This window comes from Papaver somniferum, chromosome 3 (genome assembly GCF_003573695.1).
Source record: "Papaver somniferum cultivar HN1 chromosome 3, ASM357369v1, whole genome shotgun sequence".
Lineage (NCBI taxonomy): Eukaryota > Viridiplantae > Streptophyta > Magnoliopsida > Ranunculales > Papaveraceae > Papaver > Papaver somniferum.
Window position 1 is genome coordinate 220144582 of NC_039360.1, and position 14633 is coordinate 220159214.

Genomic DNA, 14633 nt, shown 5'->3' on the forward strand with positions numbered 1-14633 from the left:
GCATAGCCTCGTTACCTTGCGGAGCCTTATTACCTCGTTGAGATTCATTACCATATTGGGCCTCACTGCTATGACGAGCCTCAATACCATGTTGAGCCTGATCATCATGCTAAGTCTCATTCTCAAGATGATAGCCTTGTCAACGCATGGCACCTTTTTATGGCTGAGTTTACAGATCTCTAATGTCACCCCGAGTCTTTAGACAAACCCAAGTCTCTTTAACATTGTCACGAGTTCTGGAAGGCTTAGTACTCTGAAACGTCATTACAGATACTAAAAATATGCTACAGTGTTTTTTCAGGCCCAGTTCTGACATATCGTCTCCAAGCCCGACCATGCTGCCGTCCCTCCATAGATATACTTCTTAGCTCATATGGTTGTACAATGACTCCCATAAATCATATGGATCGAAAATAATTCATCTTGCTCTTATGGTTGGATAAGTAATATCAAGTCTTAGCCTATCTATAGAGTCGGTCATGCTCGGCTCATCTAATCGACAGAGGACCATCCCAGGACAACATTTGACCTCTACCAGGCTTCAGCCTCCTAGCATAGTCGTCCTTTCTATAGTATCTTATCCAAGTCGACTGCATTTTATCGTCCTATTAAGTGAATGTCTACAACTAGGTCATACTTAACCTCAGCCAAGATTGTGCTCTCCTCATGACACACAAGGCTACAATAAGCCTCCTTGAACTCTCCAAATTACCCAGGCTTTCCTCCACACTCAAACATGGGTATTCATTTATCTAAGTGACTACAACTTTGTAAAATACGACCTTTTCATACGACACATCACACATAAAGGCTGATTGCGCCAAAAATAGGGAAATAAACTAAGGCCTGGCGGTCTGCAATACGTGTGAGTATCAGCCTACTCACAAAAGAGGAATATAGTCGGTCACAAGGATCTAGTTGCGAAGGATAGACTTAATCCTTGATTTATCCTGAGATTAAATGAATGTACTATATATATTGTGGTTTTTCAAATATATAGATAGACCAATTTTTGGTCATTTTAATATACACAATAACATCAGAACTAGAATTTCTCTGAATCTTTATACATCTCACTCTTTCTGTCTTTCTCCCTTCATCTCTCTACAACTAAGAACTCTAGTGTCACCTCTCTTAGCTTTCCTCCTTGCACCAACCCAAACATTCCATCATATGACTGAAGCAACCCTTAAACGACCATCTTCTTGGCTTTGGCAAAAACTTTTCGTAATCAACCTTCTGTACTCATATTAACCACAACCATATATATATCTTTAACCCTAACCCATTTTTTATCATCTACAACAGTATAAAAGGATTATTGTCCCAGAAACATTGGGCAACCTATATAGAGAGGCTGGGGAGGATAAAGATTATATTCTTTTTCACTGTTCATATACTAGGGAAATTTGGTTTTGCTTCGTCGAAATATTTAAGATCTTGTGAATGAGACATTGTTGCGTAACTTCCAAAGATGGAGTAAAAGCATATTAAAACTAGAGAATTGGAAAATTTGGACCATGTTCGTACACGTAATAGCTTGGCATATACAGAAGCAGTGACGTAAGGTGTTTGATCCATGGGAAGATATAAGACGGAAGATGAGATAATTTTATAGATTAAAGATCCTACGATTTTATGGTTTTCTAACAATGATACATCCCACTTGGTACCTATCAAATCTATCCTTAATTGGGATGCAGATGTAGTCTAATTATTGTAATCCTAGTAACGGTTTTTATGGACATCATATTCCATATGTTCTCCAAATCCTAAAAAAACTAGTAATGTTGTAGGTGGCAAGTCGAAGCCCAAGTCTAGTAATACTGTAGAATGTAAGTAACTTAAGTAGTCTACTCTCATGAGGAGCGCATGATCATTGAGGAGATGTCTCTTTTTATGTGCCTACAAATATGTAACCTTGGTACGAAAGCCAATAGAGGTCAATATCGATCCCAACTTGGTATTTGAATCAATGAAGTTCGATTTCTTTCTCTTATGTCTCTTCACTTGTCTTTAGCTTAGTACTGAGTTTATACATTAGTTTAGCCTTTTTCAACCAGAAAAAAGGGTTAAAATCCATATATAATATTCAGATTCGGACGATTTAGTTGAGTTAGGAAAAAAACTTATGATAAAGCAATTATCCTACTTTCTATGAATTTAATATTTACATGGAAAAAGTGATGTATACAGACCATATCGAAAATAACATGGATAACGAAGTAATTGATGCATCTTGGTCTTGCCTTTCGTTGCGTGCAGTGAAAAGAGATATAAATACATCTCGAAAGAAAATTATACCCCAATATCGTAGCCTGGATTTGGATAGTGGTAAATATGCAACTCAACTACAAAACAAACTTATTCAAATATTGGAAGCTCGATATCAAAACTTAAATTGTTGTAAAGTTCTTATTCAAACAACACCGTGGAATATTTCAATTAGGCGTTTTATAATCTGCATCCACAATGTATGCACCCAGTTAAAGGATTGAGTGTTCTATGAATTGGCCACACATGGACTTTTACAATTGTTCAAGTTAAACTTCTTTAAATTTCATTCCAAATTTACTTTTAGTTTTTTTTTGTTTTTTTTTGTAAACCCTGTCTCTTCTCTCTCCACCCTCTCAAAACTTATTTAAAAAACCTTTTATCTTTTCTTCCTTTGACCAGATCCGGTTAGTATTGAATCTGAGAAAATATTATTTATTTTTAATTAGTTTTTCCATAGTTCATCTTGATTTAGAAGTTACTTTATTGATTGTAATAATTTTTTTCCCTATTAGGGTGATTTTTGTCTTCCCTATTATGACGATTTTTGTTTGCATTTTTATAGTTATTCTTTCTTTAAATTTGTTCATGATTTTTTTTTCCGAAAAAGAGGCGAACCTTAGAAAATGTTTTGATAACCCCGATTTTAGAAATCGGAAACCTTACAACAGTTTTTCACCATCATAATACATTCATCAAATCTATTGTATCTCCACCAGTTCTTGAACAATTTAATCCTTAGAAACATAAAAACCATTTCTAAATTTTCCAAAGGGCCAAGCAACATCAACGAGCCAAATTGATTTTGAAAAAAAATCAATATGGATCACTGCACAAAGTAGTGACTGGATCAGGTCCAACCCAATGTTATCAAGAACATGTACATTCAAGTAATATGAACTAAAGTTTTCAAGATAGCAGTATTTACAGAAATCAAAGTGACAGGTTACAAAGTAACATGGATCTTTTAAATAGGTCTTTAGTGGTCTGAATCGGACTGAATCGGCTTTGGAGTTTTGGTAGCATTTTTGGTAGCTGAGGAACTTGTTGATGATCTTGGTCTAGTTGTTGTTACTGTCTTTGTTTCCTTGGTTGTATCAGATGATGTTCTTTTTACTATTAGATTTATTTTTGTCACCCATTTTCTTCCACCTGAGCAGATCTTCAACTGATGAAGAAGAACAGACACAAAGATAAACCAGAAAAATCCAAAAACTAAGAAAAAGTTACTATCTCTTGTAACTTTTTCTGAAATCAACAAGGAAATCAGAAGAAGAAAAGAATAGATATAAACAAAGTAAGGTACTAATAGATCTAAAAATAAAAATGTTGTCATTTGAATCTAAAAAACAGTCGTATTCAAACCCAAAACTGAACAAAAGTAGGAAAGATTAAACGAAGTTAGACAATGGGTTGAGCTTCCCCTGCTCAGATTTGTTAGTGACTTGTTATCTTGGATACAAGTACATCAGAGATTAGTCACGGCGAAGATCAAGTTCTTCTTTATTAGAATAAATAAATTAGGGTTTCCTGGTTATTCACTGCACATGAAGATTTTTTTGGGAAAACACTCCTCTCTCATATGAGCATCTCTTTTGAAACAAGAAAAACAAGTCAATTTCAATAATAGTTCCAAGTATCATTCCTTATTTAATTCATATGTACAAGAATTGGGTGTTATTGTTGTTGATCGCTCATTCTCTTCTCGATTTAAGCCCATTTTGTTTGGAATAAAATGAAAACGATATATGGGGCTCAATCTAATGCACCCAATGTTAGGTGGCACTCATGTGGTTTATGATGGAAAAAATATGTTTGACTTCCACAGTAGATATCTTAACCGTAGATCAACATCTACGGGTTAGATTTCACATAATATAATTTCTTAGGCTTTTCTTTGGATATTCATTGTCGATGAGAAATATACTAAATTTCGTTCTCTTTCACATAAGAATAAAGAAAGGAAGAGGAAAATTCGGAAAAATATGTAATCCTTTCAATTTAGTGTTTTCAATCCATAACACCAAAAATGTTAACTTGAGTAAACTGTTAATTCTGAAAAGTCTAATCTTGATATGCTAGTGGATCAATCTGTTATCGATTAGAGCAAATAATTCTATAAACTTGTATTTTTTTCCTTACATAAAATCATGCTTGGTATATATTTGATTCATTGAGTATGTCTTGTCAACTTGAGAATAAAAAGTTTCGGCATTCAAAAAGGTGGAAGAAATTGGTAATACAAAATAATGGAATGAACATAGGTAGAAATTCTCTTGGACCGTTGCAGATGTCAAAATAAGTGAAATAATCTTGTGAGATCAACGATTGATTGGCAGAGAATTTCAAAGAACTCATTAAATTTCTCAGAGTATTTGTAACTCAATTGCACTTATCGAAAATTTTCGTTTATTGAAATTCAATAATCCTGTTTTCTTGTTTCCAACTGTTGTGCACACCTGGCCTTCAAGGTTTTTGTCTTTTATATCAAATGGCACCTAATACCGGGTGCCTTTCGGTGCAATATTAATGGTTATGAATGAAATACCAATGGTTCCATTATCTAATGGAAAATAAAAAAATAGTTGAACTTCTCTGACTTTTATCGAAGTCAAATTCAATATCATATACACCGGCTATATGAAAAGTTCGTGTAAAATATTCCGCATGGCACCCCATTCATGTATAGCACCTTGTTTTTGATTAATTATTGTTTTTATCAGTTAGCTAGAAAAACTCTCACTCCAGTTATCAGAAAACCATTTTAATGGACAAATAAATAATTAATAAAATAGTAGTATTATTATATATGCATATAAGACAAAATAAAGACACCCCCTGAATAAATAAGTACCAAATTATTTTTGAATCATAGTTTTGTAATCACCCACATTAGTGAATACCTTCCATAAATGTATAAAGACAAATTACAGACATACTTGTAAGTTACTAGTTAATACATACTTGTAAGTTCGTGTAATGTAGTCAGATTCTTGTAGCTACAAAATTAATGTGGTTGTCTTCATCACATACGACCAAGTTAGCAAATTAGGGGTTTCTCTGTAAGAATCTTAATCAACCTATGCACCTACCTAGCTGATTAATTTCAATATTATACGATGAAAACCATGTTTTACGTTTCATGTTTTGGGCATGTCTTTAGATTAATGCGTTGTCTAATTGCTTACCATTACAATTCCATTTACTTGTTACTTTAATACCTCCAGATCGGTCCCTTTTAGAGCAAGCGTAATGTGATGAGATTGTAGTGTGATGAGATTTTTTGTTCCATTTGAAGGAATTTGATAAAAAAAATAGACCAAAACAGGTGTTATTATGGGACGAGAACGCTCAGTCATTCAGCCTAACACTTTCACACGCTTTATTCAAGTGAAATAGTGTTTCAAAGCCGAGACCAAAAGGTTAATTTTCAGACATTTGGAGGAAAAAAAGCTTCTTGAACGTCTGATGGTCATCCTTCCAAAAATATTTTTAGGTTTTTTATTTGGTTTAAACTTTTTGATGGAGGACTCATATCCGTTTTATTATTAAAAAAAATTACTTAGGAGCCACATGTTCAACCTGAAAATGCGGGGTATAACAATCATTCCCAACTATTTCGTTCAGCAATCTGTATGGATTGAACTCCAATATAATTCTGAGAACACCAAGTTACTGAGTCTCAATCAGGATATACATTAAAGAGCTTTATCTCTTTCTCCATACAATCAGTAAAACAAACAGATAGAAATCCGTGAACCTGATTGTTATGAGAATAACTCGGATGGTACCAAAGACCAATGTCCTAGTGTTAATGCAGAAAAACCCCGGGACCTAGTCCAGACTTGAACACCGCACTGTATTAAGCTACAGACTCTAGCCTACTACGAGTTAACTTCGGACTGGAATGCAGTTAAGCCCTAACCAAGTCTCGCACTGATTAAGATACAATCGCGCTCCTTACGCCTCTTGAATCTCGCAAGACCCTGCGCACTTGATTCCCCTAACTGACATCCTTTACATCCTAGAAGTTGTTACGTCCCAAAGTCGAAGACTTATAAACAAATATGTCTGCGACATATAAGTCTATCTAATTTTTTGTTTCCGTCTTAAGATAAAGATCAAGGTGAACAGGAATCTCAACTAATAATCTGGTCTTATACTCCTGAAGAGCAGCCTATATATGTTAGTCACCTCACAATAACCTAAATGATTAACAGAAGAAGTTATTGCGGAATCACAAGAGTCTGAGACGAAGAAACTGTTGTGATTACTTTTTATATCTTACCTATCGGAGATAAATCTCGAAAAAACCTTAAAGAAGATTATACTCAATACGATAGAAAAAGTAAGATCAAGATACACAGTTACAGATAAAATAGTTGGACATGGCTTCACGAATCCCAAATGAAGTCTTTAAGTCGTTAAACCTAGTAATTATTTTCAGAAGAACTGGAAACCCAAGTTAATGGAGAACCGACTCTAGTTTGCAACTAGGACACACGAGTGTCGGGATTGGGTTTCCCAGATGCTAGAATACCTCCTTATATAATCTTTCAAATCGGGGTTTCTTACAATCAAAGCTAAGATAGCTTACTAACAAACCAATTAATATCCACCGTTAGATGAACTGCTGATTTAAGATTCAAGCTAAATTTGCTTAGAAAATAAGCAATCAATCTCCACTGTTAGATGATATTACCTTGATACACACAAATTAAATATACATATACTTAGATATGGGTGAACCGTACCTAAACGAGTATAACAAGTTGGCTCAATAACAGTTAACCGAAGTTATCCATATGAACATTTTTCGCTTAGCCATATTCATCTAACACTTCTAGATCAAATATGATAATCAATCAATCATGATAGGTAATCAAATGAATCTAAATGTGTTTCAAGAGAGTTTATCAAATGTTCACTATCTCATAGAAATATCCATGAACCATTTGAAACATATTCTGCTCGGTTTGTAATTGTACAAAGTACTTATACAAGAACCGATTCATAAACATAATTCCACGGTTTGCAAAACAAGTTCACATACCTTAATTCATTAAAGTTCTAGGGACTTTACTTCGCAAACTGAGTTCACTTACAAACATGAGTTCATGAGTATGAGTTGTCATACTTACCGATTTTAGAACCTAACCACTGACTTCGCAAACTGAGTACGCGAATCAAAGTTCCGGTCCTTGCCTAGACCTGTTGTTCGCAAACCACAGTTCCGGACCTTTTACAGGCAAACTCGTTCGCAAACAAGAGTTCCGGAGCCGAACTAGTACTTCACAATTCGCATACTAGGTACGCATACTTTGTTGTATCCAGACATTGGTAGTAGTTCTAAAACTCTCATTCAATCATTTAAACATCCTTGGAAGACGAAAATGGCAATCTTACACATACCACTATCTTAAAGTAATTTTCAAATGATTAATTGATCAATACAAAACTTCCCAAGTTAACATCAAATGATTGTCTCACACAAATCATGTAAGATGTTCAAGGTAATTTTCACATGATCGTCTTGACTTAATATTTAGTTTTCAACAATGAATTGTTTACAACTAAACTTCTCAAGTAGATGATTAAGCTTTCTAAGCTTTAAACTTGTATTTCGAGAAATATATAAACGAGATAAACTCGACTGGAAATTTCAAATGTGTATAACACAAATTTAAAGTCTACATAGCTATATGACTTAGTCTCATTAGAAGATAGAATTGAATAGACTTTTGAATGATACATAAGTTTTAATCTCCACATACCTTTTATCGACGAAGTTCCTTCAAAGCCTTCAGTGGATCTTATTCTTCAATTGGTGTACCTCGTGAAGTCCAATGCTCAACTACACACTTTTATCCTAATCCGAGACATAGTTATAAGTAGATTAGAAATCAAATATATAGTTTTGATCAACTAAACTTGACAAACAAGCTTGAGATAACAACGCTTGCAATTTCGACCGAGCAGTGCTCTAACACAACCGCTTGAAGAAATTTTTTCTTTCCAAACGGCTGAACATCAGCTTTTTGGTCTTTAGTTTTTTTGTCTTATGGTCATAAAGTCACTCTTTCACCCAGTCCCGCAAGATTTGATAGTGGACGAGAGTTTTTAACACTCATTTTGTAACCCTTACTCATAAGTAGATGATAACTTCCTTGCATACATGGCATTGGTGGACCTTCCGAGAGCAATATGTATTTTGACATATCTCATGTTATAATATGCTAACAAATCAAATGTCGTGTGGTAATTGTGTAACTCAAAAGACACTTATGATTTCAAAAAGTTGATGCCTACAGGGTCTGCTTTTTTTTTTCTTTTTATGAATAACGATCTTTTTTTTCTCTTTTTTTTTTCTTTTTATGAATAACGATCACTCAATGAATCCAAAATTTAGGGATTACACGGTTCCTAATAGAAAGATTGTGAGATAGAGTATTTAGAAAACTTATCTTATTGAAACAAAATTAATTTATCTCTGAATGATTTGAAATCTTATAATGACAAATAGTGAAAAAACACCCTTAGCCCTCTAGGGTTTTTTTGTTTTTTTTTTGTTTTTTTGTGTTCGTAGATAACTGATTGTTTTTTGTCTAGTTTTTTTATTTTTTTAAAAAAAAATTGATTAAAAATGTTAATTTAATATACCTGAAACATATATAAATAAACAATAGGTGAGAATTTAAGGATAAAAAATCAACTTTGGCGCAGACAGGGTGTCTTCCTACCCAGACGCATATTCCCTTGCTTGGAGAGTACTCTTTCAAACACCCTTTTGAGTGAAGTAGATCATGGAGGAGTTTGGGATTTTGGGTAACTAATCCTCCCATAATGGTCATGATCCATCGTGGTTCTATCCATAGTCTTTGCGAGACTATTGGTCGACATAAAAAGATGTTCTTTATACATAATCGAATATAGATTACCTTGGATATTCTGCAAAAAGAAAAAACATCTTTTTTTACCATTTAGTTATTTTATTATCATCAAAAACTATCTCTATTCACCGGAAAAGCAAAATAAACAACAAATCAATCCAGTAATGTAACGAGCTTGATTTAGTTGTTAAAAAATTATTCAGAATCTTAGCTAGAAAATTATAGAGGAATATAATTCAATTTATAATATATATATATATATATATATTAACGTAAAAAATACGTCAATTATCATTACGTAATATTACTTAATTGTTGTTTGTGGGTGAAAACGATTTCTGCTGATTTTGGTAAATTCGTGTGTGTGAATGAGAAACAAGTCTAAACCCTAAACAATGTACTGCACGGGAGTACTTTTTATTTGAGAGATCAATCTGTACAAATCTGGACTAAACCAAGAAATGGTCGTTCCAGACTTGCTTCGGTCACAAAGTGAAGGAGAAGGGTTGGTCTTAGGGAGGGAAGCGAAGAAAGTGTTGAGACCAGAATCGTCGTTCTGGAAGTGTGGGTGTTTTGTGACTTGTATCAGAAAATTGGACTTCCTAGATGAATGAAAAGCTATCAGGTGATTTCTTAATGTTGTATTGTTATCCTGACCAAAAACTTGTTGTTTGGTGGAAATAAGTGAGACCTATTTATACAAGTCGCAACAAAACGTACCATGGTATCGTAGGAAGTGAAAATGATTGAGTAGTGGAAGAAGGGATTAACGGATAACGCCTGGAATTGATGTTTCCATAATGAAGGATACGTTTCACCATTATTTCTTGCCATTAGTAACCGCCCAGCTTTATGATACTTTCTTGTAACGTGCATATTGCACGCCGCACGCTATAAACCGCCAGCCAATACCATGATGAGTATCCCCGAGTTTGTGACATGTTTTGATGTCTCGAGTGTTTTCGTGGAAAACATGTAGCACTTTTCTACGTGTGGCAAGTTGAAATTGAGAGGCTTGCCGCAGGTAAATAGCATGTGATGCTATTAGGATCGTCTTGGCTGGTCTCCTAAAACTTGCCACAAGTTCGCCGGCTTGGTAGAGAACTTCGATGGCTGAGATCGCATTTTATGAAATAAGGGTAGTCGTTGATTGTGGCTACCTTGTGTTGGCACCTGAAGATGGCGCAATGGCGTTTTTGGTGCACGCAGTAGCAATGCGGCATGGCTGTCATGGATCGTGCATGCTAGTGGCACAGTGGTGCAAGTGGCGCTTGGCGTAGCCTTGGCCATTAATTTTAGGCGTCTGGTCGCCTGAAAGTTGCCACAAGTACATCAAATCGGTGGTGAACTTGGATGGCTGAGATTGCATCTCATGAGGAAGGATAACCGTTGATTATGGCTACCTTCTATCGGCGCCTGGCAACTTTGTCTAAATTAGGGTTTAGCATGTCGAAACCCTAGTTAGCGTATATGGCATGCCGTTTGGCATGTGCGCCTGGCATGCGCGTTTTTCGCAAGTTAGGCATGTTGTTTGGCATGTGCGTCTGGCATGCGCGTTTGGAAAGTTTGGCATGCGGATTGGCATGTGCGTCTGGCATGCGTGTTTGGAGGGTTTGGCATGCTGCTTGCCATGTACGTCTGGCACGCGCGTTTTGGCGGGTTTGGCATGTTGCTCGACATGTTTGGTATGTCGATTGGCACGTGCGCCTGGCATGCGCGTTTGGCGAGTTTGGCATGCTGCTTGACATGTTTGGCATGTGCGTCTGGCATGCGCGTTTGGCGGGTTTGGCATGTTGCTCGGCATGTTTCGCATGCCAATTGGCACGTGCGCCTGGCATGCGTGTTTGGCGGGTTTGGCATGCTGCTTGGCATGTGCGTCTGGCACGCGTATTTTGGCGGGTTTGGCATGATGTTGGGAATGTTTGGTATGCCAATTGGCACGTGCGCCTGGCATGCGCGTTTGGCGAGTTTGGTATGCTGCTTGGCATGTGCGTCTGGCATGTGCGTTTGGCGGGTTTGGCATGCTGCTCAGCATGTTTGGTATGTCGATTGTCACGTGCGCCTGGCATGCATGTTTGGCAGGTTTGGCATGCTGCTTGGCATGTTTGGCATGCCGATTGGCATGTGCCTCTGGCACGCGCGTTTTGTCGGGTTTGGCATGCTGCTCAGCATGTTTGGTATGTCGATTGCCACGTGCGCCTGACATGCGTGTTTGGCGAGTTTGGCATGCTGCTTGGCATGTTTGGCATGCTGATTGGTATGTGCGTCTGGCATGCGCGTCTGGCGGGTTTGGCATGCCGATTGTCATGTGCGTCTGGCACGTGCGTTTTGCGGGTTTGGCATGCTGCTTGGAATGTGCGTCTGGCATGCGTGTTTGGCGCGGGTTTTGGGAAGCCAATTGGATTTTCGACCATCTGGCGTGGTTTCCTTCTTTTCAACGCTGTGGCGAGTTTGAAACAACCTGATTGGTTAACGTAAGAGGGACGACCAAGCATGGGCGTGGCTACACTTCTTTGTGAGTGTAGCGGATTTAAAGCGACCTGATTGGTCGATGGGAAGTGGGGACGGAAAGCTAGGGCATGGCCACACTTCCACTGTGATGTGGCGGATTTATTCGCCTAGTTTGGATAAGCATAGTTTTTCGACCAACGGGGTCTAGTGTACTGCGCGGGGGGCGAAACCCTGATTTTGCAAATTAGTCGGGTTTGTGAGTTTTTTATGAGTTATCACAATAATTGGCTGGATTTTGTATGCTGCCATAAAAATCCTTATGTATAGAATGCAGTGTGCTTTCCGTCGGAGAATTTCGTGCAATGGCCTTAACTTTGGTACTTGGAGGTTCATGCTACTCCGCTGCGAGTGAACACAAATCCGTCATGCCATATTAAGGGTTCTGGCGGGGAACATAGCACAGGAAAGTACTCAGTGAGTCGTGTATTGGCGAGGTGCCGAAATTTACAGAGTATTTGGGATGGTTGCTACATTCGCCAGTCTGGATAAATTTCATGTAAATAATATCGAATGACTCAATAAATATGCTGGTGGAAAGGTTAGCACTCACGGCACCGTTTCCTTGCATAGTGACGTCAGGTGCAAGGTTTTACGATTTTAACCCTAAGCTAAAAACCACCACCAACATTAAGTCCCCTGCTTAGCACGTAACAGTGGCATTGTTACGGGGTAACCATGAGATGGTGACAGACGAGAGTAAAATCGAAAGAGAAAGATGCGAAGAAATTGCCACGGAAATTCAACTAACCTTTGGCGGAAGGCATGAGGAATCTGTGCTCCTTGCATAGGCGGATTGCATAAATTAGGCTTGGCCATAGGTTGTTGGCGTCAGTGCTGCAACTTTTGCTACTGATTGGCAGAGGTGGAACTGCGACTTGGTCCGCGGGACGGGCGCTGGTCGGCTACAGAAAGGTGGATGGCGCTGCTTTGGCTGACTAGGAAAATGGCGCTGCTGGCCATGGAAAGGTGAATGGCGCTTCTTTGGATGGATAAGAGCGGAGACGATGGCGCTGGAAGGAAACGGACTTTTGGCATCAGCCATTGAGGATAGAAGATGGCGCTGGAAGGACGCAGGATGTTGGCATCGTCCATGGAGCATAGAAGATGGCGCTGGTTTGGCATTGGCTGGGACGTGGAGAAGATGGCGCTAGCTAGGACGTGGAGTCGTTGGCGTTGCTGGCTTGGCTTGGCCATGAATCCGTTGGCGCTGCTGGCTTGGCTTGGGTATGAATTTGTTGCCACTACTCAGGACGCGCGCTTGGGATGGAAGGATGGCGCGGGCTAAGTCATAGAACGGTAGGGACGGATGTTGACTTGGATGCCAAACCCTAATTATTCCGTATAAGCAAATATATAATCCAGCTGGTATCACACGTTTGAAGCCTTAATTCACGGCTGGTAAAAGGGTTTTCCTTCTCAGGCTTCATCGATCCGGTGAATATAAGAGGTGATCTTGAACCCTTCGTCCATACAGATCATCGCAAAATCGCGTCCACCCTCTTCGCAGGTACTATCTTGTGTTTCTTCTCTCAGTTCCCATTTTGTCTTCTTCATCATGTAGGTTTCCGGTGCAGACATGGTAAAACTTTTTTTTTTGTAGCATATAATGGGATCTTCCAGTGACGATCGTACCTCTGACCCTTCGAGAAAAAAATTTGAAGTCGACAAAACCCAGTTTTCTTCTCATGACGAGGCATTAGATAGAATTAATTCTCTGCTCCGTGAGGCTGACGAGATTATAGAAGGCATGTCTCTCGCCCACCTATGCAGAGTGCGGACGTGTGTTCAGACTATCATGGCTTCGATGGATATGGAGGAAAAGTGGAGACATGATGAAGCATTTCAGCGTGTCGGGAGATCTCAGAATAATGAAGCTTCTCTACAACCCAGTGTTAGGGCTGGACGATTCTCCTCTCAGTTGAAACGGCGGAAGACTGAGTCCATGAAACTTTTAGGTGAGACCCAGTTTAATTAACCTGTCCATGATGGCATCATAATCCTTTACTTTGATGCGGACGAATCGGGACATCCTCAAGAAGCTGCTGGAAAAGCTCCTGAGGAAGATGTCGACACGGTTTGCGAAACTGCAGCAGCTTCTAGAGTGGACGCCGAAAATGCTGTCGGGGACGTTGAAGCGACTACTGAGGATGTCGTCAAGGAGGACGAAGAGGCGTAGGAAACATATGTTGGAGCCATTGGAGAAGTCATGGAAACATACGTTGGGACTGCTGTTGAAACAAACGCCGGACAGGATGTGGAAGCTGTTGCTGCTGCCGAAGCGGCTTTTGGATGGGATGCTGAGGTCGTCGCTGCTGAGGCGACTTCTGGACTGGATGCTGAGGTCGTTGCTGCTGAGGAAGCTTCTGGATGGGATGCTGAAATTGATGTTACCGAGGCGACGTCTGGATGGAACGTTTGCTGCCAGAGAGTATGCTAGGGAAAGTGCTTGAAAAAGCTATGTTGGAGGCGTTATTGATCCAGGCGTCTGCCATTGACGACCAATTTTTTTTTTTCACTTTTTCTATTCCTTCTCGGCGTGTAGCCGCTTCTGATATTTCAAAGATTTACTTTCGCTTTCTTATTTTCATGGCGGAGTTAGGGCTTCGCCAAGTAACATTCCGTTGTTCAGCTCTTATGATTTCACATCTCTGAATGAATCAATAAGACCTTCATACTGAAAAGATCCAAAAACCCTTTATGCTAAAATAAGTCGCTCGACCCTCCTGGCCATCCACTATACGGATAGACGCCGTACACAAGTAATGTGGGTGGAATTTGCCACAAGTACTAGCCGGCTTGCTGCTTTCGTAGCCAATGCCTCCGAACGCTGACATCACCCATAGTAACTCAAAATAGGGGAATAACAACAATGGTTAAAGGTTCGACCGACCTGTTTCTTGGCTCTCCCTTGTAGCAGCATCGTTGTCACACATCCCGAAAACCATAGGAGCGTTAGGT